Source organism: Chaetodon trifascialis, chromosome 14 (assembly GCF_039877785.1).
Source record: "Chaetodon trifascialis isolate fChaTrf1 chromosome 14, fChaTrf1.hap1, whole genome shotgun sequence".
Lineage (NCBI taxonomy): Eukaryota > Metazoa > Chordata > Actinopteri > Chaetodontiformes > Chaetodontidae > Chaetodon > Chaetodon trifascialis.
The window spans coordinates 9,965,493-9,992,903 of record NC_092069.1 but is presented as its reverse complement, the minus strand read 5'-3'; positions in this window follow the sequence as shown (position 1 = coordinate 9,992,903).

Below are 27,411 nucleotides of genomic sequence, written 5' to 3'. Positions count from 1 at the left end.
GCAGGGTGACAACAGAAATGGATGCGACACCGGAGAGCGAGGCAAGCCTACTTGGACCTTTGAACGGCAAGTTTATTTATAAAAAGAACAAAGACGGGACTATTAACAAGAACGCAGTGATTTGTACCTTGTGTAAAAAATAATTTTCCTATCACCGTAGCAGCTCCAGCCTGAATTATAAACATGTAGTTGCTGCTAGTGCCGCTAGTGCTACCGTGAGCTCACTCCGCCAACCCACACTTGCTGAGTTAGGAAAACGAATGAGCAAAGCCATGACAGAAAAACTGACAAACTCAATCGCAAAGTGGGTTGCTGCTGATTGCAGGCCGATTTCAATCGTGGAAGACGAGGGCCTAAAAGCGCGTTTCAGATAGCGTCATCTGACTCTAATTTCCAGCTACCGTCGAGAACTACAGTGATGAAAAGAATTCACCAGCTGTAATGTGAATGTCAGTGAACTGTAATGTCCTAGAATTCAAATTGTTTATTTGGGGACCTTTAGCAGATATGAGATTAAAATGCGATTAATTAGATTAATTAATTACAAATCCTGTAATTAATTAGATTAATTTTTTTAATCGCCTGACAGCACTAGTTAAAATAACAATGCCCATTAGATTGGGATGATCATGGTCGTGGTTAACAGACACCAAACAGAAACACTGACTGTCGATAGGAAAGGAGAAACCAACAGTCTCCCACATTTAAGTCCAATGTTGTGTTGAGGCATCCATCCATCCCAGCCTCCACCTTAGGGCTGTAGTTGTTTTTCTTGGGTGTGCATTCACCACAAAAAGAAGGCGTTTGTGGAGTGGCACAGGGGAAGATGATGTAGGCCTGGTCATTACATGTGACCGAGAGAAATCCCAGGATGTATTGCTACACTCAACATCCTGTTGAAAGACAGACTGCAGCAGGACAGGGTGGGCTCACAACATTGCAGGGTGGTCTGAACAAAACCATCAGCTTAGGCACAATTTGAAAGTAGCCTGCAGTGTTTCCCATACAATACTATTTTGATGATATATAATATGTTTACGTTGGCTGATAATGCAAAGAGAAAGTTGGTATTAAATCTTAACAACTGTGAAAGTATGAGACTCCACTTCATACAAACTTGCAGTGTTGTAAAGCAGAGGTCCAGCGTGCCAAGCCTTCAAAGGCGACAGATTAGTAAATCGCCCACTCTCCTGATGCAGCATCATTCTTGTGTTAGTGTTTAATCCTGCAGGCGACGTCAAAGGAAAACACTGAGTGACCCATCTTATAAATATCTGCAGTGTGTTTATTTGGCTGCACAACACTATTCTTTCACTGCTCTGCCTGCAGTGTAAAAACAACAGTGGCATGTTTGTAATATATACATACCGATGTATGAGAGTTCTAGCGGGAAAATATTTCTGCATTTTACTGTCTGGAATCTCAGGAATCACAAGGGTCCTTACGCTGACAACAGAGAAGAGGACTGCAGAGGGGTTTTGGGGGGAGGGACAACACAAAAATGCAGCATTTAGGCGAGGAAGAAGGCTTGTTGTTGCACTTTTAAAACTGTGATGTGACAGAATGTGTTATAATGAAAATAGATGTGCTGCTGGAGAGACCAGAAGAGATTTATTGAGAAGATAAGCAGCAGGTCGGGTGAGGAGAAGTGAAAAGAAAAAAGTTTCCACTAGGGTCCTCCAATATGCACAACAAGCAATAACACTAAAGAGAAATAAAGCTTTTCCTGCGCAAAATGCAAAATGGTTCACTCACACTTAGGAATGAGCCGGTTGTTATAGGTCTGATTAAACAGTGGGGGAGGTGGGCAGAAAAGGAGTAAATCTCCATTTTTTCATCTGGAGAATGTATGTCAGTGGGCTGCACTATCAGCCTGGCACACATCTCTCTCTCTCACACACACACATTCTCAGCCTTTGTGAGGGGGGCTGATTCAGGGCAGTGAAGTACTGTAGTCTGTTGCCACTGCAGCCAATTCATATTCAGAGTGAGTACTCTGCACAACACACACTGCACACTCCCATTGACTGGCTAATGGGTGAAATGAAGAGGTCTATCTGGGCAGCACATATTCAGTTCATTAAAGTCACAATTGCTCTACTGTAACAGCTCTTTTCATATCCTCATGTACTGTAAGGGAGTTGTGTAATGATGCTATAATATCAAGTGAATTAAAACACTTCCAACCCTACATGGCCAAAAGTACATGGACAGCTAAACATACTAATATGAGATTGTTGGACATCTTACTCCCAAATCATGTGCAGTAATAGGCAACTATAATGGCCTCTTCTCTTCCTGAAATGTCTTCATCAAGATTTTGGAACCTGGCTCCCGGGATTTGCTCCCATTCAACCCTGAATGGCCCTGATGTTGGGCAAAAAGGCTGGGCTCACAGTTGGTGTTCCACTTCATCCTTTATTTTCCTGCCTTTATACAAGGGGGCATTGTCATACTGAAACAGGAAAGGACCTTCCCAAAACTGTTGCTACAAAGCTGGAGCACACTGTGGTACACAAAAGTTTAATGGTGTGTTTTCTCGCGTCCAGCATTTATGCTAAGATAAGATAAGATAAGATTAGCAGACTGTAGCTCAAAATTTACCATACAGACATCATCATAGCCATCTAAATCCTGGCAAGAAAGTGAATAAGCACATTTCCCAAAATGTTGAGCTATTCCCTAAATTTCACACTTGCAGGTGAGCTCAGAAAGAATGTAAAAATAATGATCAACAATGAAATCAGAGGCACTCATCCAACAGTGGCATGGATTCAGAGGCAAGACGAGCCTGACGAGATGGGACGCCAGTCATCGTTAGCTCAAAGTATTCGACCATCTGCACAATCGATAAGACCTTGGAATGTATTTCGTAACTACATAATGGAATTTCAAACTTTTTAGATTATCAACAATGCTTGGGGGAATATCCCCCTGGCGCAAACAAAATTATATGCACACACTCTCCTCCCCAGAAACCCACATCCCCCAAATTGAATTAAAGCTTTAATGAAGAAGTTATTTACCTCAGCCTGTATCACCCTGAGCAAGAGAGCAAAGACAGCCCAGGTTTGGTAGAAATAAGACCCACCACAGCCTGTAGCTTTATCTTCAACCCATATGCACCAGTTGGTATATAAGATGTGTGTGTGTGTAAGTTAAACAGATGGTGATAATGTCTGAGCAAAGAGGAGTTGTGCTGTGTGCACCTGAGAACTTTGCTCACATTCTGTTTCCTGTGTTGAGGTTCCAGTGCCAACAGCTGTAGGGGAAGTCAGAGGGTGTTTGTGGGTTAGGCACTTGTTTATGTGTGTGTGTGTGTGTGTGTGTGTGTGTGTGTGTGTGTGTGTGTGTGTGTGTGTGTGTGTGTGTGTGTGTGTGTGTGTGTGTGTACACGGCCTATTCCTCCACCTTCCTGCTGGGGCTGTTCTATTTCCTGGTTGCAGGTGCTGCAGTGAGATCACTTCCTGCCGGCTCCCCTCTGTGTGTGTATCCGTGGGCTCCAGCCATTTCCTGTCCGCGGGGAAGAGGAAACTATAGGAAACAGGATGAGCATCCCGGCAGGAGGGGTCAGAGAGGGCTGGGAGAGGTGGAAGGAGGGGGTGATGACCCTGGAAATGTGGGGAGAAGGACTACAGATACATGGATGCACCATATCTTGTTTTCCTTGTTGAGAGTAGATAGTGATGTCCTTTGTTGGGAATGTCACTATGTTCTTGTATTTTCAGCGGGGAGTTCAAGGTACAGTGGACAGTGGCAACACTGTCACCTCACAGCTAGAAGGTCCCAGGTTCGATTCCCACCTGGGGCGCTGTGGGCGCTGAGGGCGTGTCCTCCACCACCACCATGCCCTTATCTCAAGAGGAACGGGGCCTTTCTGTGTGGAGTTTGGATGTTCTCCCCGTGTTCACCTGGGGGATCCTCCATAAAATGAACCCCCCCTCTAAAAAACATGCATGAAGATCACCACCTGACCAATGGTGGCGAAAAAGAAACTGGGTCCCCGGGCACCAGTTGGATGGCAGCCCACCACTCCTGGTCTGCCGAGAAAGGACTACGAGGATGGGTCAAAAGTGGAGAGGAAATTTCACCAAGCATGGCGTGTGTGTGTGTGTGTGTGTGTGTGTGTGTGTGTGTGTGCGTGTGTGCGTGCGTGCGTGCGCGCGTGCGCATGCATGTACTATGTGGTGTGACAATAAAGGATGTCTTCTTCTGTCTTCTTCAACATGAAGGAAATATATTATAAAGCCATGGATCGACAATGTGGGAGCTACTCTCAACTCCTGTCCTCACAGCCCTCCTCAAAGAGAAACTGTCAGTGGATAGGAGCTAGATTGTAGGTAATGCGGGTGCCAGGTATTGACAGGGAAGAAGAATGGGTGAAATATAAGGACATCTCTAGTTCTGCTGCATGTTTTTTTATTTTATAAATGAGAAGTGTGCTTTGGGAGGAGTTCAGAAGTCATGATGGTGATGTGACAAACGCTCCCGTTTGTTTGCTGTCTTTAACTCTCATATTTCCTCTAACCGACAAGAAGCTTGCCTTCCTACCTTAAAAATCAGTCAGACAAGACAGATGTTATTCACATATGCTCACATGTAGTCACACATACTGTACATCCTGACACACACAGGCCCATTCATTACTCAAGACCACGGGCCATGTGAAGGGCAAGCCCGGGCAAATAAGTCTTTCTTCTGACATTTCCGCTACACTTATCGCTGTCTGTCTTACTATTCTCCCCTCGTGGGCAAAATTGGGCTCCTGTGGAAAACATTTTGTGATGTCACCTTTTTAAGAGGTGCTGTATGTGAGTGTTGATGTACAAGGATGTGCTTCACAAGTTTTAGGAAGATATTTGTTCACCTCCGGTGGAGGTTATTTTGTAATATCTGTCCTTTATGGTCTTCTGTAATAGCTGGTCAGACTCTAGTCAAAATAAAATTGCTGAGGACCCCCCGAATGTGCTATAACTTTAAACAGGCCCTTGTGATAGGAATCTTTTTATTATTATGATAAACTGCCCTGTGTGCACACTGAAATTGGTTTCATCTTAGGGGTCACCTTAAACATTTACTTTCTCTGTGAGAAACAGACACGGTAATATGAGAAAAGAACCTGAAAACTTCAGCTATTGAGAAATGTGATAAGCATTTTTCCAGGAAATTCCTCTCCTCTTTGTGGCCTATCTCCTCTCCATCTGAAGATGAAGAGGATACATCCGAATTCAAAGGATGATCCAGTTCCTATTTTTATATACCAGTAAAACCACCCACGCAGATCCCAACTTAAACCCAGCTCTCAGCTGACCTCTGACCTCTTCATATCCTGTCAGAAGTTGCTGCATCTCGGACAGACACGCATAGCTGCATGTGCTTGGCTCTCCGGTTATGCTCTTGTGTGTGTCAAGATTTATGAATGAACTGGCAGGCCAAGCTGGCAGAGCTTCCTGACTCGCTGGCGAGTGCGTGTCGATGGAACTTCCTGTCAAAAGATGTGTGATTTCCCATGCTCACACAGCTGGGCTGCTCAGCGTTCTGGGAAAACACCTTTTACTACGGGGAGTGCTTGGAGAAACACAGTCAGATAAATATCTGGTACACATGTTTGAGCTCTGAGTTTTATATTCATACTCTGAGAGCATCTCTGTGAAAGTGAAAGAAATAGACCTCGTTTCGTTTAGCTAGCAATAAAAGTTCCCTTTTTCCAAATATTGAGAGCCCTCCTTGGTTTTTCCTTGCCTTAAAGGCCCGGAGGTACACAAGCAGTGAGGCACACAGGAGTCCTTTAAACTCTCAGCCGGCATTCTTATGGGCGCGTGTCATCGCTCTACTCAAGCATGCCAGGAATGTAAAGAAAGGCTGAAGGGGGGGACACCCAAGATAAAGGATGGACGAGGTTTAAACAAGTGAGTGTTCAAAAAAGCTCAATTCAGAGTTTAATGAAAGCACAAAAGCTTTGTCTTGCCTCTATTGTGCCAATATCATCCTCATCTGTTCAGTCGTGTTGAACTGGCTTGTAACTGACTGAAAGGTTTGTTGCTGTCAACCTAAGTTAGTCATGCTTTAATCTAAACCACCCGCTGACCGTTTATCTCTTGCTCCAGAGTTTTGTTATGAGAAACAATTCAGCTCCCTGCAGGACAACTTTTATGAAATCAGATGAAAAATATCTAAACATTCATCCCAACTGGTCGGGGTGTGTATTTGTGTGTGGTGAGATGACTGGAGTGATCGTCATGTTCTTTTCATTGGGAAAGAATGTAGTGTGGTTATTTATGGATGGCAGATAGCTGGGAATAAAAAACACAATGAGATGACTATCTTGTGCTAATAGAAAAACATAGATGACATAAAGTCTACATTAGTTGGATAACCCTAACCCAATTCCTGACACTTCTTCTCGCCCCTGTCAACTTAAAGATACCCCTGCTCCTTGTTTATGAGGTCCTAATTGGTGGAGGACTGTCTTTAGGAGGCAGCCGGGATGGGGCCACACTCAACAAAGTCACTCCTCTGATCTCTCCTGGGGGTCGGTTAATGGGGCAGCATCAGGCCAACAGACTGCTCAGCCAGTTAGCCCCGAGGACGAGTGTGTCACAGGGCCATTAGCGCTTTAGCAGAAATGGCTTGTGTATATGAGGTGTCAGACCCGGCGGGACGACGCATTTCTAAACTCTGAAAAGCAAAACACATTGAGAAGTTGCACTGCTTAAAGGTTCCGTATTTTGGTAGCTCAGTGAATCAGCAAAGTCAGGGGATGATTAAGGCAGCTGATTAATCTGCCGTCCAGGTGTTAGACTGTGTTGTTAGTCTCAAGTGGAGGCTCATTGGTTTGGAAAGGATTTCCTCTTTCCTCCCAGGAGCCAAGGCCGGAAGCACTACGTCCAACCATAACTGCATATCCTCATCTTTCATATTCTGCTACTTCATTAACTCTACTTATCTGGGCGGTTCATTTCTTTTGTCAGGGAGAATGAATTGCCTGCTATCAGTAGTTGGTCTACAGAGTCTCAGTAATCTGTGACTCAACTTCAGCGCAGCCACTATTACCCAATATCCTCTGCTCCTGGCTTTGGCAGATATTGTAAATTCTTTGAAGGTTTATCAGCCCGACACTCTGGCTCAAAGAGTCAGATTCAAATCTCTGTCTGTCTCTCTCTGACAATCCTTCAACTATGTGTCATCCCTTCATATCTCTGGGGAAAACATGTGAGAGTTCTTCCTCTTCCTGTGTGACGACTGGCCCGGCATCCTGCGTATGCTCTGCTGCCCAGCGGGGCACTGTTACTTCCAGCATGGCCTATGGGCACAGAGAGAAAGGGTGAGGGTCAGGAGGTGGAGGAGGAACTGAAAGAGGTAAAATCATGAGTATCATTCAAAGTGTGAGCAGCAATTCAGGTGCTGAGTTCGTCTAAATATAGATCGTCACTATGAAGGGATCATTTAGAAAAACCCCAGAAATGCTGGGAGTGAAGTTAATGAATGTGCAGTAGCTCTTCATTCACACACATTTTTAAATTAATCTTAATTCAGCAGCTTTTGTCCCACTTTGCAGCTGCCACAGAGCCATTTTAAAACCAAAGTCAAATACACAGCTTGTAAGAACTAATGACGCAGCAACTATCCAATAATATAATGTAACCGGTTAAAACAACATATAATAGCTCTCTAAAGGAGTTAAAATATGATAAAAAGCTTGTTGTAGATCCACCATGGTTACATCCCTAAGAGTTGTGCGACAAAGGTCTCTGGCTCCATGTTTTCAGGTTCCTCCCTAACAATTGACAGAGATGGCAGCAACGTTCACAGGTAGTCCTAACTTCTGTTATATTCACGTCTGATAGAAGTGCCCTCACCTCATTGAAACTACGTGTTGAAGAGAAAGTGAAACACCTGAAGTAAACATAGTTTAGCTGCTAATTATGATGTCCCATTTGGGTTTAAAACAGTGTTGGAAGCTGCCTTCTCTTCTGTATGTCTGTGAGCTTGGCGTAAAGGGACTATTGAGACCCCCCTATATGGCTCGAGTGAAAGCTTTGCTTGGATCTCCACACTCAATCTGTTTATTAGAAGCCAAGCATCCATCAGTACCGGTGTTGGTATGGCTGAAAATGTCCAGACTTCACCACACTTGCAGGCTTGTGGACTTAATGGACTCATTCCAAGAAGTCTGTCCAAATCCACAATTCATCAAGCCCACAAGGGGCCTCTAGCAGACTTTGAACATGAACACGAATAGCAAGGGTTGATAATGCACATTCAAAATATGCATAGGCTGACTGGTTTGTTATATTCTGCAAAGCTCGACAGGTTTTTGTCCACCTCTGGTGCAAGGATCCTCACTTTAGTATTTAAAAGTGAATATAGCCTTACATTACAACTTTCACTGTGTACTCAATACATATAGCTGTTATAGCTACTATGTCATGCATCAGATCCTGCACCTATCATACATAAGTATACTTTAAGATGACTTGAAAATAACGGGTAAATTGAATTGCAGTGATAAAACATCAAACTCCATTTCATTTGAAAATAGGGTCAGTCAATCATACAGTATTCATGAATATAATAGCTCATAATGGTGATGATTTGAAGTACAATTGAGCTGATAATGTAATGATATCACGTGTTCTAGCCATTGAGATCTTTTTCTTTACACAGCAGCTGACTTCACACTTTCAACCAGGCTGAAGCTAAACAAGGTCAGCATAACCATGAGTGCTGTTTTTGTTGCTTCCTTGAGGCCCTGTCAACCGGAAATCCAAAACATAGAAAGAATGCACTTGCTACAGTGCAGTATAATTACTACATAGAGTCAACAAGTATCCTCTCGTCTTCTTTGTGAAAGAAAATCTCCACCAAGCAAAATTACAGATTTCCATTCTGAGCGAGGAAGTGCCACAAAAATGACACTTATTCTGACACAAACATGAAAAAGAATGCGGTCAGGCACGCACATGCCCGCTGTGAAAATTGGCGTCCCAGAAGTGGCAGATTGTTTGCACTACATTGTTATCAGTGTGTGTATGCGGAGTGGTGTGTTTGTGTGAGTTTGCATGCATGTGTAAACAGTACCTAACCCATAGCCTTCATAGCTCAGATTCCTCCGGTTGTCCACGTCCAGCAGACAGATAAGCAGATAGAGATTGTCCTCTGCTTCGTCTCCTCAATCTTGAGAGGAAGCTGAAAGAATGCTGTGGTGTAGAAGCAGAGAGTTTTAGTTTTCATGGATGCCAAACGACAAAACCTTTTTCCCCAGGTGGTTTTGGTCCACCATGCAGGAGTTGTTTTCTTCCTCTTCCTCTCCCTCTCAAGTAAAGTCTCTGAGCCACATCTCAGTATCTTCCTCCTCTTTTAAACTTTGTGGCTCTTCCTACGGGTTCATTCTCTATCCACACGGGAGCACGAAAGCGTTTGAGCTGGAGCTCACAGGACTCACAACAACAAACAATTCCACAGAAAGTGGTGCACACAGATGTGCACATTCCAAGGAACTTCAAATATGAAACACTGTTCCCCCTCAGCATCTGATGCACTGGTCTAGATCCCAGTCAGAGACTAGAGTGAAGAAGATAAGACAAAAAAGAGAGACTACAAAGGGAAAATGGTTGATGGATTTCGTGCTGAACCTGTCAGAATTCTCATTAACCAAGGCTGAAATGTTTGGGTCATATTTATCAAATCTAGCTTTCTATTTGATCTTCCTCGCTTTGCATACAGATGGCTGGATCTTTAGGAATGCGATGTCTAACACAGGATGCGTTGCAGTGATACATGGCTTCACAAGGCACACATTCAAGCACAACACATGGAAGATGATGTGGAATGTGCTGAGGGGAAAATATGGAGGAAACGTGATCACACACACACACACACACACACACACACACACACACACACATTTGATTATGTCTGGCGCGTCAGTAAAAGTCATGACCCCATCAGGGGTCATTCAGTAATGATAAATGGCAATTTCTGCTTGCCAAGGAGTGGTTATAAGATGTCCTACCATGAAAGATGTCGTACCCTTTCATGCCATGTATGATATGTTTTTACCTACAGTTAATTCCTTAATGTCCAGTGCCAATGTTCAGTGCTTATGCCGTTTCTAGTAAAGCAGAGAGTGTCTATCTAGTGTCACCACTGGGCCTCAATTAAACTTTGGTTTATGACAAAATATAATTCAAACTAATGCCATTTCCATCAGTCTTTGCTGCACTTTGTGTTTCTTACTAATTAGCAAATGTTGGCATGCTAACGTAATATGATGAACATGTCATAATCATGAAACCTGCATCAGCATGGCACTGTCACTGTGAGCATGCTAGCTCATGGCACAGGATCACAGTGCTGCTAGCATGGCTGCAGGCTCTTAGTCTCATTCCTACAATATCATGGCAACTAACATATCATTAAACTTTTTCAGGGTACTTGGCTAAGGTTAGGAAAGGTTGTGGTTTTGATTTAATGTTGAAGAAGTCACTGCTGACTTGAAGCTTGAGACAGGACTTGATTGCTTTGTTGACATGTAACCAAAGCCACAGTCTTCCCCAATCCTTAACAACCACGCTTTTGTTGCCTAAACCTAACCACACATAGGAACCAGTGAACACAATCCAGGCAGAAATTACATGTGTCTTTAACACATTTTTGGCTAAAGAAATTAGTATGTAAAAGTAATATCAAGGGCAGATGGTGGGAACAGTCAATACAGCATTCAAGTGATTAGGTTTTGACTCATGGGTAAGATCCATGAGCCTCTTGTAGCATACAGGTTCCTCCACAGTCTACAAAACCTGTGACCCTGTATACAGTAACAAATCATCAAACATGTTTTGCAGCTTGTAACACTGTTTTCCGAAATGTCACCTTTGTTTACAGGGCTGGGTTTGGTCTCTGTGTTGAGGCCTGTGTGGCGTTGAGCCTGCTCGAAGGCAAAGTGACCCTTACAGTGGAGCCTGAGGGGACTTTTGAAGAGGAGGGCAGTGGTGTAGAACTGCATCAGGACGTATTAAAAGGATCACGTTCCCTTCTGAAGACCCAGGGGGCTGGCGACTTCCTGTGGCCATGCGACAGGCACCAAACCCTGTAAAGACAGGACAGAACAGATGGTCTGAGTAGAGTCCAGGGAGTTGAGAACTTCCTCCCAAACTGAAGTCCTTCTGCTAATCCTCTCACAGACTCATCTACTTCTATCAAGGTTACTTTCTCTGGTTTCACTTCTTTATTCTCGCAGACACTTCTGTCTTCTTCCGCTCTGTTTCATGAGGCTCATTTATTTTCTGAATCCATTTGCATCCAGCCCCCTCTGTCTTTCCCTTCTTCTCCTCCTCAGCTATAGTTTTTCACACATCATTTCCCTTGAACCCGCTCCAAGTCTCGTACATCCACTCGTGTTCTGTTGAGATACAGCATTCCCTCACAGCTCTGACAAGATGTAGCCTTGCATCTCTTTGCAATCCAAGATGAAACAGTTGTGGGACAGAGGTGTCAGATCTCTGACTATGAACATCTGGAGAATGTTAATGCAATCAACGCAAATCAGATTCCTCTAACAGTCATTGGCAGGAGTTCAGGGCTCTGGGGGTTGAAAAGGGCTTGGGAGAAATGGAGCAAAGCCAGCGAGGCAATGAAAGAGGAAAAGGTTGCTGGTTTGTGTCCCAGAGATCTAAACGGGCGTGCTTAAAGAGGTGGCACTTTTTTTTTTTCTTTCGCTGATGGCTCTGGTGTTTCATCAAACCGTTCTGCTCATGGACGGAGCCTGAGAGATTAGAGAGGAAACACTTAGACGGTGAGAAAAGGGGGCCCACTTCATAGCTGCAAACGAAATCTCAAGCCAAGATGTACGATCATGTAGCACTGCAAGGGTGAGAGGTTCAGGGTCACTGTGTGTGTGTGTGAGTGTGTTTAGTGTGTCTACTGAATGGATGAACGTGAGAGTGAGCCATTTGTAATGGTAACCTTTGACCTCTCCTATTCAGGGCTGTCATAACTACGTTTCCTCTCCCCTGGGTAAGTGTGTGTATGTGTGTGCACACATGTGCTGTCACAGGGGGAGTCGGACGTATTTCCTGGCGTAGAGTCTCCCTGAGTCCCAGCGTAGTGACTGACTGGGAAAATAATGATAATGCAGGAGCAATGAGGTCAGCCACTCTCTCTCTCCCAGCCTCTGACTGACCCAGATTGCCGTAACGGCCAAAGCAGATTCTGGTCCAACCCCCACCCCCATGGACAGAGCCTGGCCCCCAGGCCTGCATGTGAGCCACTCTCCTCTCTCCCTGCTTGTGCCCAGTGGGTTTATCATTGTGAAACTGTCACTGAACACCACTCCAGTGTCCACGAGTAACCATAATCACTGATGACATTCGCACATGCTGCTACAGTATGCTGCTCTCGTAGACTTGACGTAATGTAAAAATGTTAACTATTGCGGTCTCTTTTTGCTTTTTGCTATGTGTTTTAGGATATACACAAAAAATATAGCATGCAATAGATATATATATACCATGTTTATTATCTTTTCTCTAACCTCCTCCATGTTTTTCTCAATACAGAAAATAATAGACTGGAAAGGAAGGAAGGCAGACGAAAGAATCAAGCCGAAGGAAGGATGTGAAGGACAGGATGAGGTAAAGAAAGATACTGGAGGGAAGCTTGTAAAAGGTATTTATACTCTCCTATTGAGCCGGCTAAAGGACAGACAAGGGGGCAGACTAACAAGCGTACAGCCAATATAGAGGCAGAGGAATAAAGCCAGGTGGCTGAACCACAGAGTATGCAATCAAAAGTGAAGATGGGAAAATCTAAGGGTGAAATTTTTAGATTGCTGAAAAAGCCTTTGTGATCTGAGCCAAAGCCAGACATCATGTAACAAATGTTAGCTGCCAAGGGCAGGTAACTGCTGTCTGATCCAGTCTGGAGGGAGGAGGAGGCGACAGTTAACGCAGGGAGCTGTTATTTTGAGGAGATGGCAATAAATGAGTCTTGGGACTGGAGGGGGCAACAATCCGCAGTCCATGTACACCAAGAGCCCCATAAAAAAACTCCCTCAAATATCTTAGGCCTACATTTCATTAGTGTTATGGTTCGTTGGTGCATTTTATTGGTACTGTTAAACTACTTTGTCAAATCTTTGTTTAAGGACAAGTCTGTGCTATTACTGATGAAGCCTAATTAATGTTTCATGGACCAAATACTGACTAAAACCTATAATTACAAGCCTTGCGTTGGCAGCAAGATATAATATATGTGTTTTTAAAAGGGCAATACTAGTGGAAAAATCTTTTCTTCTTAAATAACCTGAATGCATTGTCTATATGGACTTTTGTGTTCATCAATCACCAGTTAAATAAACTGTATGGGCATTTGGAGAGGTGCTAGCAACTTTGGCAGTGAGCTACTGACTGAAGCATATGCAGTATACACCACTTAAGTCCACATAGCATTAGTTCACAACTGCTTAAGCTATCTGCCTCTTTACAACATTCAACACCCTTCCTGCTGTTATGTTTGTATTCCACTCAGAAAACTCAGAAAAGTAAATATTATTATTAATTTCACATCATTTCTCATTGGTACATTTGTAGGGATGGCAAATGACGGACTGTCAAACGTCCCAGCAACGAGGAGTCCTGTAACCTCAGCACTTCATACATCACATGATTTTAATCACAACACAGAGTAGTGCACACACTCGTGTGTCACATTGGGAGTATTCACAGGTAAGACTCGGCAATGATCCAGTCAGTTCACTTCCTGTGTGGCAGTTGGAACTGAAATGAAAAGATGAACTTGTAGAGCGTTGTCGCCGTAGAGCCACTGCCTCATCCTTGCCAGGAGTTCTCTCTCTCTGTCTGTCTGTCTGTGTTGCGCTCTGATTGGAGGAGCGGGATCAGGTGTACAGGTGTCGAGCAACGAGCTGCTTATCATCACCAATCTTATCTGCTTTAAATACCAGACCTCAACGCCACCACACTGCCAGATCGTAGTGTCAGTTCAGCAATCTGAATGTCTTTGTTTCTGCATGTCTCTGTATCTGGTCTGACTCCTGCCTCTGACCCACACCTGAACTCTCCTCCTTGCGCTCTGAACTCCCCTTGCTCACTCTTCTCTTGCCAGTTTATCTGCCTTACCTTACATCAGCTCTTCCCTGGCCAAGTAATTCTGCTGCCCACAAATTATTTGAATGTTGATAAATCCCTACTCTCTCTTGTCTCTTTGTTACTGTGCAGACATATTCAACAGCTCTGTGAAAGTTTCTGAGCATATGCAATACGCTAAGTTTAACTTCTACAGAGCTTATTAAATGTATTCTATCTGGAGAGAACTGAGAGAAAAAGATGCTGTTTCAAATTTATCTCCATTAGTCTGGACATGGCTTGAGTAGAGCCCAGAGGGTGGGAAGGGTCAAACTATCACCTTTCTGCCCCTGAGCTCTCCCACAGCTGCCACCTCCATCCTAAGCAATTACTGTCAAAAGGCCCTGCTACATATTGCACACTCTCTCTCTTTCCCTCAGTCACACACACACTCCAAACACACACCCAGACCAACAGCAGACCAGTGGGGCAGGAAAAAAATGTTGGTATTTGTTCAAAATCAGCAAACATTCGTCCCTTTTCAACTGCAGTCCTTCACAACTTTCTCCCTCGGTAGTCTGCAAGAGTTTTTGTGAGCTCCCCGAATTCACCAAGGAACACTTGTGTGGCACTTGTGGTGGGTCGGATTAATGCAAACATGCTGTGTGGCACTCTGTGCTGGCACAAGGCACTTAACCTACTTCCATGCAAGCATTAAGACCCAGTCATGTTAAAAAGTGTCAGCCAGGGGCCAGGAAAGCATCAAGAGTTTGATTTGATGGCCGTGCTTGATGAAATTCTGCACTTCCATCTGTGCAATAACATAATGTCAACACTGCTGTCATGGATAGAGACGACAAGGTGTGATAAGACTTGACTGATAAGCAGAGGCCAGTCATAATGGCCCATAAAGTTAGCACAGGGTGCGGTAATCAGCTTAGAAGTTCACGACAGCTCCTGAGTTAGATGGCAGACCGAGTGGTAAAACCACGATGCATTATGAAATAAAGAGCTCAAGGCAGCCCCTAACTGAGTAATGTTATTGAGTTATCCCATAACTGGCTCAGCCAAATCCGCCTGCTGCACTTTGCTTAATGTACAACAGCTGGTGGCAGCTGGGGCCTGTGGCACCATGATGGATGTGATGTCATATCATAACTCCCGCCCACTCTGACTTCCCATGATTCCTCATCTGCTGCAGGCTCCAGGAGAGCGGTGAGTGGGGCGGAATGAGTGGTGAGGATGCGTGGTATGCAAATCATCCACAACTTGTCAGTGCAAAACTTGTGTCTTTTCCCCAGAGAGGATACACTGTAGCTGTCAGCTGAAGAGTCTTATCCCTTTGCTTCAGTTAATAATAGGATAAGATAATAATAAGGTAATCACAACTTTATTAATCACAACAACATCACATGCACATGCCACGCTTCAGTGAACACACAACTACACAACATACACATGCCATTAGTGAAATTATTTCTCCACATTTGCCCGTCCTGGTAAGTCTTTCCTCCGTGGCAGACCAGCAGCGGTGGGCTGCCAGCTGACAGCGGCGCCCAGGGACCCAGTTTCTTCTTGTCACCATTGGTCAGTTGGTGATCTTCTTGCATGTTTTTAGTGTTTTTTTTATGGAGGATACCCCAGGTGAACACGGGGAGAACATGCAAACTCCACACAGAAAGGCCCCTTTCCTCAATAAAGGGCAGCAGGCACCGAAGGCATGTTGGAGGACACGCCCCCAGCGCCCACAGCATCCCAGGCGGGAATCAAACCCGGGAAAACCAGCCTGAAAACTAAATGTTTTAGTTGCCCAACCTGAACCTCAAAAGGGAAGTGCGCAGATTGTAGACTCCAAGTTTGAAAATTACTTTCTCAGCGTCTACAGACAGCTACCAGACGTGAGGTTCCTCAGGTTCAAACTCCTCCATTCATGCCATCCTGACCACGCCGATTGAATTCCATCACCGTCGTCATGGCATTGTCATGGCAACCACTTAGACCCCTGTCATTGACGCCGCTGCTCAGTCAACAGGGAGAGTGAGACAGGCGGATAGACAGAGAGTGGGAGAAAAGCAATATGAGGGCAGGGGGAGGTCGGACGACTGTGGAGTCAGAGGGACAGTGAATGACATGATGTGGGTAAATATTTCATGTGATTTGACCATTAAAACATTTTTAATAATGTAGAGAAGCTGTGAGCACTGGCTGAAATGAGTGTTACCAGTGACTGAGGGCTTTACAAAGATACAGTTCTGTTAACTGGCAGACCCACCCCCCACCCCCACCCCCCCGCAGGGATACTGGAGAAGAACTGGGATGCACAGCAGGTACATGGTTTATTAATGGATATGACTCTATTTCGGGACTCTGTGTGAGGAACATTTGCCTGAGAGGGCAAAAAATACACAGATCACACTTCATTTTTAGGTAGCTGAGGGCACTTATGCCGCCATGACATAGAAACACAAATATGCTGAATAAATGCACATTTCATCATCACTTCCCCACACGTTGAGTTTCATCTCGCTTGTTTTCTCTCCCCCACCCCCTGAATCTTACTCGTACAGTCTCATTATCAAACATACATTGGATTCTTCTTCCTCATCTGTTTCCTTCTTTCCGTCTCATTTTTGTTTCACTCTCTTACACACATCCAAATCGTGGATACACACACATATGCATATTTCACTGTGCCCTGACACAAGCACACCACTCTACCCTCCCTTCAGACTGGAAGCTACAAGATTAATCCATTTGCACAGCAGTGGAAGGGAGAGAGCAGCGACCACAGGGACCAACATTTAGAGAAAGAGAGCTAAGAAAGAGTCGTCTGGCATTAGCTGTAATTTGACAGAGGCTTTACTGTATCTTTTAGACTAAAACAACGACAATCAGGCAATGCCAACGAAGACAAAGGAGTCAGGGACCCTTGGGTGCCACTGTACTTCTGACTCACCACAAATGTGCTTCTTGTAAACAATTAATTTATGAAAACAAGATATTGTCATTTGTCTGCATGTAGAACTGCATGGGCACCAATCTTTGATATAGCAGTGGATGATATGTGACACGTAATGATGCCAGCTCATTAAAAAGTAAAAAGGGGTTCAGCAAGGGAACAGGCTTCGTGCCTGCAGGGAGGATGTCAAGGCTGATGAGAGCCGTCTTAATCTATATGAGAGTGTACCTGAGTCCCTGGGAGGTGGAGAGAGTTCCACTGGCTGATTCCATTTTGAGAGGCGTAATGGCTCTACTACCCCTGACTGTGAATTGTTTAAGGGGAAATGTAAATCCTCTGTGTCTGTTTGCAGACTTCAACAGAATTACAGACACCAGCGGTAAAACATGTAGTTCGTTTGAATCCGACAGCTCCCGGACTGGCTTTCATCACCGCTGTGTCATTAAAGTCTTCAGTGTCTGTGCAATTGCTGGAGAGGCCCAGGCTAAAGCAAAGATGGGTATCTTTCCATTACAGTGCCACCCTCTCATCCGTTATCCTCATCTGAAAGGTGTGTCTTGCTATTGATTTCCTCCACCTGCCAAAAGCTTGGTGAACAGCTGCTTGATCGGACAGCCACATTACTCATCCTGGACACTTAGCAGATATCAATAATCAGCCGTTTCCCTCTTCTCTATTTGGAATAACAAGGTCATACATCAGGCCCAACAGTCACTTGGTTACTGCAAAACTGCTCGAGGCTCCAAACTCTTTCAGTCCTTTTAAGGTGATTCAGTGTGTGGCTGGAAAAGGGAAGAATGAGATGGGTCTATACGTTGGGGCATTAGAAACACACCCGGCAGTGAGAGCTGCTGCGTCTTCAGCTGTGAATACCGAAGCATTCAGCCCATTAAGCTTTATTTGTGCCTAAAGCCAAGCCATTATTGGCCTGAAAGAACCTCTTGTTAGACTGTGACACAGCACTTTGGGAACACACACATGCGACATGCTCATCGATCAAGCTGGAGACTGTGTCCTTGGAAAACCTTGAGTGTGAGTGCAGAGATGTTTGAGTGAGACACACACAGGTGTGTAGTGGATTATTGTGTCAACTCAGAGCCAGGCAGGACTCTCTGAGGGTTTGAGGTGTTTGATGATAGCACGGGAGCTGCGATAAAGGCAGTCAAAGCGCCTCGCTGCTGGTCGTTAATTACTCCGGATCACCCTGACCTTGAGGAGACTGGGGTCACTCAGCCCATTAGGAGGGACAACTTGCCTCCACCCAGGCAACTTTCCCATGACACCCCCATAAATCTCCTTAAAAGAATCCTGTGAATGTTGTGCAGAGAGCATTATACCAGTTGGTCATTTTAATGCCCATTTAAGCAGTTTAGTACCTGCCTATCTGTGAAATACTGTCAACCTGGGATAACACATTCTGGGATTTGTGAGTATTTTTTGGGAGCTGGAATGCAAGAATATGAAGGTTTTGGTTATCTCCATACTTTCATATTCAGGGAGATAATCGGACACCCTGGAATGCTGCAGGAATGAGCCCCTTTGGGGCAGATTCTATAGCAAATGAAAAAGGAGCTGGCCTGTAACTATCCACATCAACATCTATCATACGCTGCAGGGATAAATCATGACACCAAATAGCTTTGACAATTCAACAGTATTTGCTTACCAAAATGAACCATCCACTGTCCCAGAGGACACTCGACACCAGCAGGCAACAGAAATCAGGCCACAATGGTCCATGATCAAATTGCTCCTGTTGTGCATGCACCACATCAGTCTAGTCATCTCCCTGCGACATAGGTTATGTGCTTATATTACACATCCATAGGCTTAAATCCTCCAATGACATCAATAAAGAACTGACAATGTCATCAAATTATGGATTTCTATATATATCTAAAGCATTGTCACCGAGTTCAAGCAGATTATCTCCCACACGGTCCTGAATGATGCCTGATCGGCTTACATGTTGGGTATTTGAGGATGTTATGGATGTCCACCGGGAGCACCTGATCATATGGCGACAACCTCCTGAGACCTTCACCAACTGATGTCCTTGGCCCCAATACCATGCCTGCTGTCAGCCCTGTCCCTCCTGATGGCCAGAGCTCCATTGTGGACAGATACTGTGGGTCTTCTAACTGCTTTCCAATTGATCTCCAGTCCCAGCTCATCACTGACCCATGATAACCTTGTTAGTAAGCCCCAAGGGGAAGACACACAAAGGAAGTGTCTCCCTTCTGAGCTGACAAATGGCTTTTTCTTCCCTCTGCTGTTGTTGGACCAGGTGTCTTTCATATTGTACCTGTTGGCAGGAGATATATTCATCCCGTTTTGTTTTTAATGTATTTTCCTGTCAGGGCAGTATCTCAGGCTTTGACAGGGAATGAATGTATGGGAGAATAATTCGGGCTATAACCGTAAATCGTGGCCCAACCTGACTGCACTCATTTCCTGATGAGACTCAGACGTAAATAACTGCCCACAGCAGCCACATCCTTACCTCACTCCACCTCCCTCTCCATTCACTGTTTCAACCAATCAATCCCTGATCAATCACCTGCAATCACTGTCAGGCAGTGGCCAGAGTATGGTAGGCTAACCAGACCTGGATAAGCAGGACAAAAATGCAGATTCTTCTGTGCAGGTTATTCAAGCTAAGACAGATCAATGTTAGCTGTCTCGGCAGAGCAGTACAGATGAGGTCAATGCTGTGCTGGAAACACATTCGGGCAGTTCTAGATTAATTAAAATGCCAAAAAGACGGGGAGACGACAAGACAGACTGGACTCTTGATTAAGTGCAATGCTACTGACAGTGTGACAATACAGTTGTGAAGGCTGGCCAGAGGTTAGCGTTAGCAGGCTGGGTCAGATTTTGACGAGCCGGAGCCATTGTCTTTGTGACCTCACAGTCGTTAATTTAAAGAAGAGAAGGAGCTTTATGCCGTGACACCCTTCAGGCTGGAAACTCCTAACCTCATTTGCATGACTGTCACCTGGGGTCCTCAGGTGATCACTCAAACCCACAGACACAGCAGACACGCTAGGTACAGTAAACGTTGTTTCTTCACTGTATCTGTATCATTTTCAAGTTATAAGATGTATCGCTGTGTTAATTGTTCAGTTTGTCTTGGTTTGTGCTAAATATTTGTTGAAAACTCTTTTTTAAGTGTTTTTTTTTTTAATCAAAAATCCCCTTTTTTCTCTTCCTGTAAAACATTAAAACATTTTTGAAGACTGATCTTGAACTTGGTGGTGTTTACGTAAGGTGATCTGAACAACTAGCTAACCCAACCAATCATATAAAACTGCACTTGACTGTTAGCTTGTTGGTCATGTATGTTTCACATTTCACTCAGAAATAACATTACGCAAAAGGAAACCGCTCTGGCTTCTGTTACGCGGTGTCTTTCAATATTTTAAATAAACGTGACTCTCAAGTTACAAGTCTCTGTTATGCCACGTTTGAGCTAAGAATATCTCTCAGGAGTGAAATTTAAATAACCCAGACTGAACACCTCACCCCGACTTCTGAATTATTTAATAACTCAAAAAAAATTTCATGCCACAGTGACGACCCAGCGCTGGTTCAAACAGAGTTGGTTTTACGTAACCATGTTTTGATAAACTGGAGGAGGACAAGAAAGAGAATTGGGGGCAAAGATGGAGGGGGTTGGGTTATAAATAGGTCACTCGCAAACAAGCGCAACACACTGCAATGATGCTCCATGACAACCCAGCTGCAACGGCAGATGGATAAAATGGAAAACTGGAGCAAAATGACAAGCAAATAATGAATCACGCCAAAGCTATGTGAACTACACAAAAATGAGATTTGTTGTTACCCAGACTGACTCAAGTTGTGTCGCTTTGTGAGTGAGGCCAGCTCTCAGTTGGAGGATCTGCATCTTTTTCGACAAACATCTACTTTCCTAATGTGTCACTGACTCTGTGTCTGAAGCTGCACTGTGGAGGAGGACCGGGAAATTACAACTACAAATCATCACATGGTTATTATTATAATAAATGTCTGGGTAAACAAGTTAACAGAGCTCTAATTCTGATTGAAGCAGGCATGTGTCTGTGCGCTACTTTGTTCTTGTGCGTTTAGAGTGCAATTCGGTGTAATCAAATGGGCAATGAGGAGTCAATGCAGTAAGAGGTGCAGAGTCAATGAGTCCATCCCACACACGGCTCATTAAAGCACAATGGCTGAGTATCGACTCCAGACATTTATTTATTTTCGCTGGGGGCCTTTTTCTGCTCTCTACCATCTCTGCCCTCCATTCTGGTGTGTGTGTGTGTGTGTGTGTGTGTGTGTGTGTGTGTGTGTGTGTGTGTGTGTGTGTGTGTGTGTGTGTGTGTGGGAGAGAGAGAGAGAGAGGGACAGTTTGGGTGGAGGGGTGGGGTGCATTGGCACTGTAAACAGTCATGGTTTGACTTCTCCGATGGCTGGGACGAACATGGCTGCAGTTTACACTGCAGACATAAGAACTACGCAGACCGCAAATACACACAGACACAGACGCACACAGTGATTATACACATGTAATACACACCCTGGCACACTTGCAGAAAAAAACCCAAACTTACCACAACATCTCAGACTACACTACAGCTGAACAATGTGTGTGGGCAAATTAGTGATGTTTCACTGGCTTTACTTTACTGCTTCCACACAGATACATACACAGATTAAAGCACTGCCATTTGCAAATTATGATCGCTATTCATTTTCCAGTTAGTTTGACATGGCATTAGTCTGTGACAGAGGGAACAACAACATGACCTCAGTGGCATTAATCTCATTATGTCTAGACTGAACAAAACGCCAGCAAACATCCTATTCTTCTCTCCTCCTCTTTTAGATGAGATTACTGTTGAATGAAGATATGAGGGCCGTGTCTGACATCTTTTATTTCAACTCGAGGCCGTATGTTGATATCTGATGTCTGAGTCATGTATACAGGCTTGGGGATAACCCTCGAAGCTCTGTCTTTCTCTGTCTTTCTCTCTTGGGCTCCCCTCCCAACCCCAGCCCACGCTGGACCGCCTGCTGAGACACAGCAGGGCTGCCAGGTCATACTTAACACTAACCACAGCCTCACCACAAACCTCCTCTCTCCCCATCCCCCACAACCCATATCCCATCCCCCACTCGATCCGTAAATCTGCATTACAATGAAGACGGTTGAGGAGGAGGAGGGTGAGGGAGGGGCGGGCTTTGAGGAGTGGGGGGAAAATCTGACGGGGGCTCAGGGAGAGTGATGATCTCACAGATTGACCAAAAAAAAAAAAAAAAAGCCACAGCTAGCAGATAACCCAGAACTGAGCTAATGAGTCTCGCCCGAGTGTGTGTGTGTGTGTGTGTGGGGTGGGGGTGGGGGGGTGGGGGTAAATGCATTTGCATGTGGTTGCACGCAAGTGGTTGTTGTCATATATACAGGTCTATGAGTATACCAAACAAACAACACTTACACTGCCAGCTATTTCTGCGCAGCAGAGATGTGTGCGTGGTCTTACCTCACTCAGTGTGTCAGACTATCTGTGCTCATATTTCATGAATTCATTAAACTGTAAATTCAGTTTAAAGGGTAATTGATTTCTCTCTGTCGCTGGGCGTCTGTCGTGTCGTGGATAGATTTGAAAAATGGTGGTGATTTTGGCTCTCTTCACTTTTTGACATTGACAGGTCATTCAGAGGTGCTGATATGGTTGTCTGCAGCACCACTTTCTGATAAGGTGCACTTTAGAAGTGTTACTAAGTCTTCACTAAAGGACAAACTCTATTTTTTCCAGTGAAACATCAGATCTGTAGTAATGAATACAAATTTAAAGTCACTGATTAAGGGTCCCATCTTTCCATCACTTTCCAGACCATCAGCAAAAGTTATTGACAGAAAACCATCAATCACTGGCACTGACCTGGCTGAAAAATGGTGCAGCACACTGCATCCATTAAACCACATTTTAAGTGTCGACGTGGTCTAAAGAGAAGACAAGCTAGCTTAAAAACAAAGCAATGCCATGTGGAAGATGGATAAACATCAGCTAAAGGTAATTTTCACAACCCACTGTACCAAAAATGTAAATTATTTGTTAACTACTATTAAAGGCATTAGTAACAACTTACAGTGTTAACCCTTTATAGAGGACGACCTGTCAGAAAGGGTTGTCTGGGCTTTTCAGCATCACCCTCGCTACTGTGTTACACCTCAAACCACACAGATCTGCTGCGCCTGACTGTGTTTGGCTTTACTTTCCGTTCTGTCTCCGGCACTCTGTGTCTCTCACGTTGTCTCGTGTGTGTTTGGGAAGAAGAGAACAACTGCAAGAGAGCGTGGGAGGGATGAAGAGGGAGAGCGCGGGAGGAAGAGCAGACTGTGATAATGATGAATGAGATGATGGCACACTGACCTAGTAACGCTGCAGTGCTGTTGCCAGTGGGGATGAGCTGCCTTACTACTGTACGTCCCTGTCTGAGACACACACACACACACACACACACACACACACACACACACACACACACACACACACACACACACACACACACACACACACTGACTCTACCCAACGCTTTCTTTACTTCTTAACCCTTCACCCTTTTCTTCTACTTGTCTCTCCATCTGTGCAACCTCTGCCTTCTTACCAGGCCTGCGTGTCACGACAATAGACGAAATCAAGGCACCACTGGGTGAATTTGCCTATGACGGCGCGAGGCTTGATGCCAGAGTCCAACACAGGGCAAGGGACAAGACATACAGTCGATGAAACTGAGAGAAGCAGTTTAAAATGAGGAGGAAAAAACAGAGTCTGACGAGGAGGGGGTGAGGGTAAAGGTTAAAAGGAAACCACGCTTCATTTCCCTGTGGTCACAGAGAGGTTGAGTGTCTCGGCTGCATAAACTGTGGGAGTCAAAGTCATCTCAAATAAACAAGCTGGAGATGATAAGGCAAACAAAAACAACGCCAAAGCCATATCCTCTTCCACTGTCCTCCTGACAGGGTTCCCACCAAAAAACGTGCCCCCGTAACATCGGCCGGAGACATGGAGAGAAGCAGTAGTTGCCATGGTAACCGGCTCCGTGGCACACAGAAATATGGGGAGGGGTGCGTCGCGTCATGTCTGCCACCTTCGGCGCAGGAAGACAGAGACATGAAAGGGGGGGTGATGCAAAGCTACACACATCAACATGATTACTGCTGCTTTCCCTCCATTTTTTCGAGGCTGTGTTGTGTTTGCGAGCTCCCCTGTGAGGTGAACGAGTGTTCTGTCAATGAGGCGAGGCAAACATGTGGGCTTGGCTGAGCAATGGACATCCAGCTACTATCCCTTCCTCCTCCTTCCTCCTCCTCTGAGAGCCACTGCCAGACAGATACATCTGCAGGAGCCCCTGGTCAAGATGGCTGCCATGTGCAGCTTTGTGGTTGCCTGCTGGTGAGGGCCTTTTTGCAGTCAATAAGCCAGTTGATCGGATTAATTAGCATCACAAAGGGCTTTCTTTTAAGTCAACGCACCCCTATTCATGGCAGTGAAGAGGGCTGACCACCTGATTCTCCTTGTAATTAGGTGCTTGGCAGTGCAAATGTTCTGTTTATGCCACACTGAATCAAACAAGTCAAAATCTTTCTTTAGATGTGACTTTTGAACAGACATCTATGCCTCATTTATAGTTGCTAAACATTAAAATTAAGCGTTTTAGCAATCATACTGTGTGTCTTAACATAATCCATATTTTTACCTCACATTATTTCTCATTAGAAAACCTATTTTTGACTATGCCTCATGGCATTGAATTAGGTACTGATGTATTTCAGCCACTGACAAAAGTGCAACAAATGTGGAACCATCAACGTCTCACCAAACTATAGGAAACACACAGGAAGCAGCCTGCGCTCTTGTTTTTGTGATTGTGTATGCATGAATGGCTGAGGAACTGAGGAACCCTGGGAAATTACATATTCATCACGCTGATATGCTCAAGTGATCTGTTCAAGGTGACTGTCATAAAGATAACTTTTCTCCTCCCTGAAGCAAAAGGAACCTCAAAAACGTGTTTCTAGATATTCTCCCTCACTCGAGTGCCCCTCTCTTTTCTTTGCTCTCGCTCTCTCTCTCTACTTGTGATGCTCATCAGTTGGCTTGCAGAGAGAGGGAGACAATGGAGGCTTTTAGTTGGATTTGAGAGCTCATCCTGTGTCAGGGCATGAAAAATGGGCAACCACACAAACAGAGGCTTTGACCAGCTCAGAGGGGGAAAAGTGTGTGAAGAGGAGAAGAAGCACCGTGTTAAACGTGACAGAAATAAGTAGGCAGACCAAGGCCAGAGGAAGTCCTCCAGCCACAATCTCATTTTTTTCAAGGAACTCAGGCTTTGTCATCATCACAATGTGTGTACTACAAGTGTGTGTGCGTATTGAATAGGCCGTCCTTCATTGTCAGGATTTGCTGCAAATTCAGCTTTTCTCTGCTATGTTTTAAACACCGAGCTGGGTGAAGAAGAAAATAATGAAGGCTGTGTCTGCACTAAAGTCGAATATATTTAGAAAACTTTGAACTTCTTGGTGAAAGTTAAACGAGAAAATCGTCTCTGTACACTAAATATGTAGCTGTGGCCAGCGGCCAAGTCAAGAGGCAGCTGGCCTGTCTTTGTCCCACACTAGCAAAATCCATCTAAGAGTAACCCTAAAGCTCACTTTTATATCTTACTGGTTTATCCCATAAAAAACCCGAAGTGTAAAAAGTCTACATACTAAATTGTAGCTTCATGTTTGGCGTTCAGAAATGAGAGTTGTATCAATTTAAAGTCTGCTGTCAGCACTGAAATACAATAAAATATTTCCCTCTGAAATGAAGTAGAGGTAAAACATAGCATGCAGTGGGGATACAAGTACTTAAGCACAGTAGTTGAGTAGATGTACTTTCCCTCACTGTAAATGAGTGATAAACCTGCGGTCTGGACTCTCTGCAGAGGTTTGGATGTCCTGCTGTGAAAGCATCTCTTTCTTGTGCTGATCAAACTAGAAACATCCCTTTGAAATGTGACATCTTTAATGTATAGACCTCATCACAATGACGCCCCACATCAGACAGCAGTGAGGAATTCCAAAGCCATGATTGAGCTATGTGCGCCCTGGCTGCTGAGGTGGGGGTTAAAAACATCTTTCACACATGTTGTTCTGCTTCTTGACTCAGTTTGGGAGAATGTATGGAGTGGTGGCGGTTGGCTAAGAGGGGTGGGGGTTACACATTTTGAACCCCCGGGGGTGTATTCCACTGTGGGAAGTTCAGCCCACTGAATGGATGGAGATCATTCTCCGGGTGGCGTATGCATGCCTCGCATACCACGGCTGTGACATGTTTGTGTGAGTGTGTGCATGCGTGGAGGGGTCGTTCCTGTGTGCCAGTGGATTGGTGGAAACAACAGAACGACAAAGTGGGAGAAAGAGACATATGGCGCCATAAAGGGATGCCTCCGAAGAATATGGGACTTTAATAAGAGGAAATCGTAAATTCCCCTTAATGAAGTCCTATAAAGATGACAAGCAGACAGAGAGTCGTTTTGTTAACATGGGTTCATCTGTGGGATAAATGAGGGCCTTGTTGTGGGGAAAGAAGGGATAATTTGGTTAAGGTTGCCAGAATTAAGAGTAACGACTTGAAAATGAGGCGGCTGGCATGTATAAATGCATGTGTAGTCTTGTCCCATGACTGGCCAGTCTGTGGAAGCAGTCCGCTGGCCCTCATAACTCAGCTTAAAACGTATGAACCCTGACCTCGCTGGATCACAAGAGGAACCCATCAACTTTGGGCTCCCAAAACTTGCAGTGTCATCGCTGCGATCGTGGGATTCACTCATCTGGCCAAGAGACCTTATTACTGGCTGACAGGCTGATTCACTGTCTCCCTGTCTGTGTCTGTGACAAAGCAGCCCCAGTGCCATCGCAAGGTCTCCAGCGGATGCGAAGCTGGCTGCGTTATGTAACCAGTTTACTCTCGGCCCTGTCACTCAAAACCCATTAATGAATTCCTCGCCGCCCATTCAGACTGTGAAAAATCGAATCACCAAAATCATTTGAGGATTTGAGCTAAAGGAAGTCACTCAGATGGAGTTAAACTTCACAGAAACTGTATACGAGGGTGAAACGGTGAGGAGAGTCTGCAAATCATAAGCTTGGAATAATCACTGCACCAGTGTACAGCCTCCCCAGCTAAAAGATGCCTATTTGTAATTCCTTATCATGCAGAGCTGTGAGAAGTTCAACCAAAAAGTGTGATCTCTTCCCAGACCGACTGATCCTAAAAGTTCTTAATAGCAAGATGTTCTGGCTGTTAACAAGAAAGTTGTCAGCACCAGTGAGTT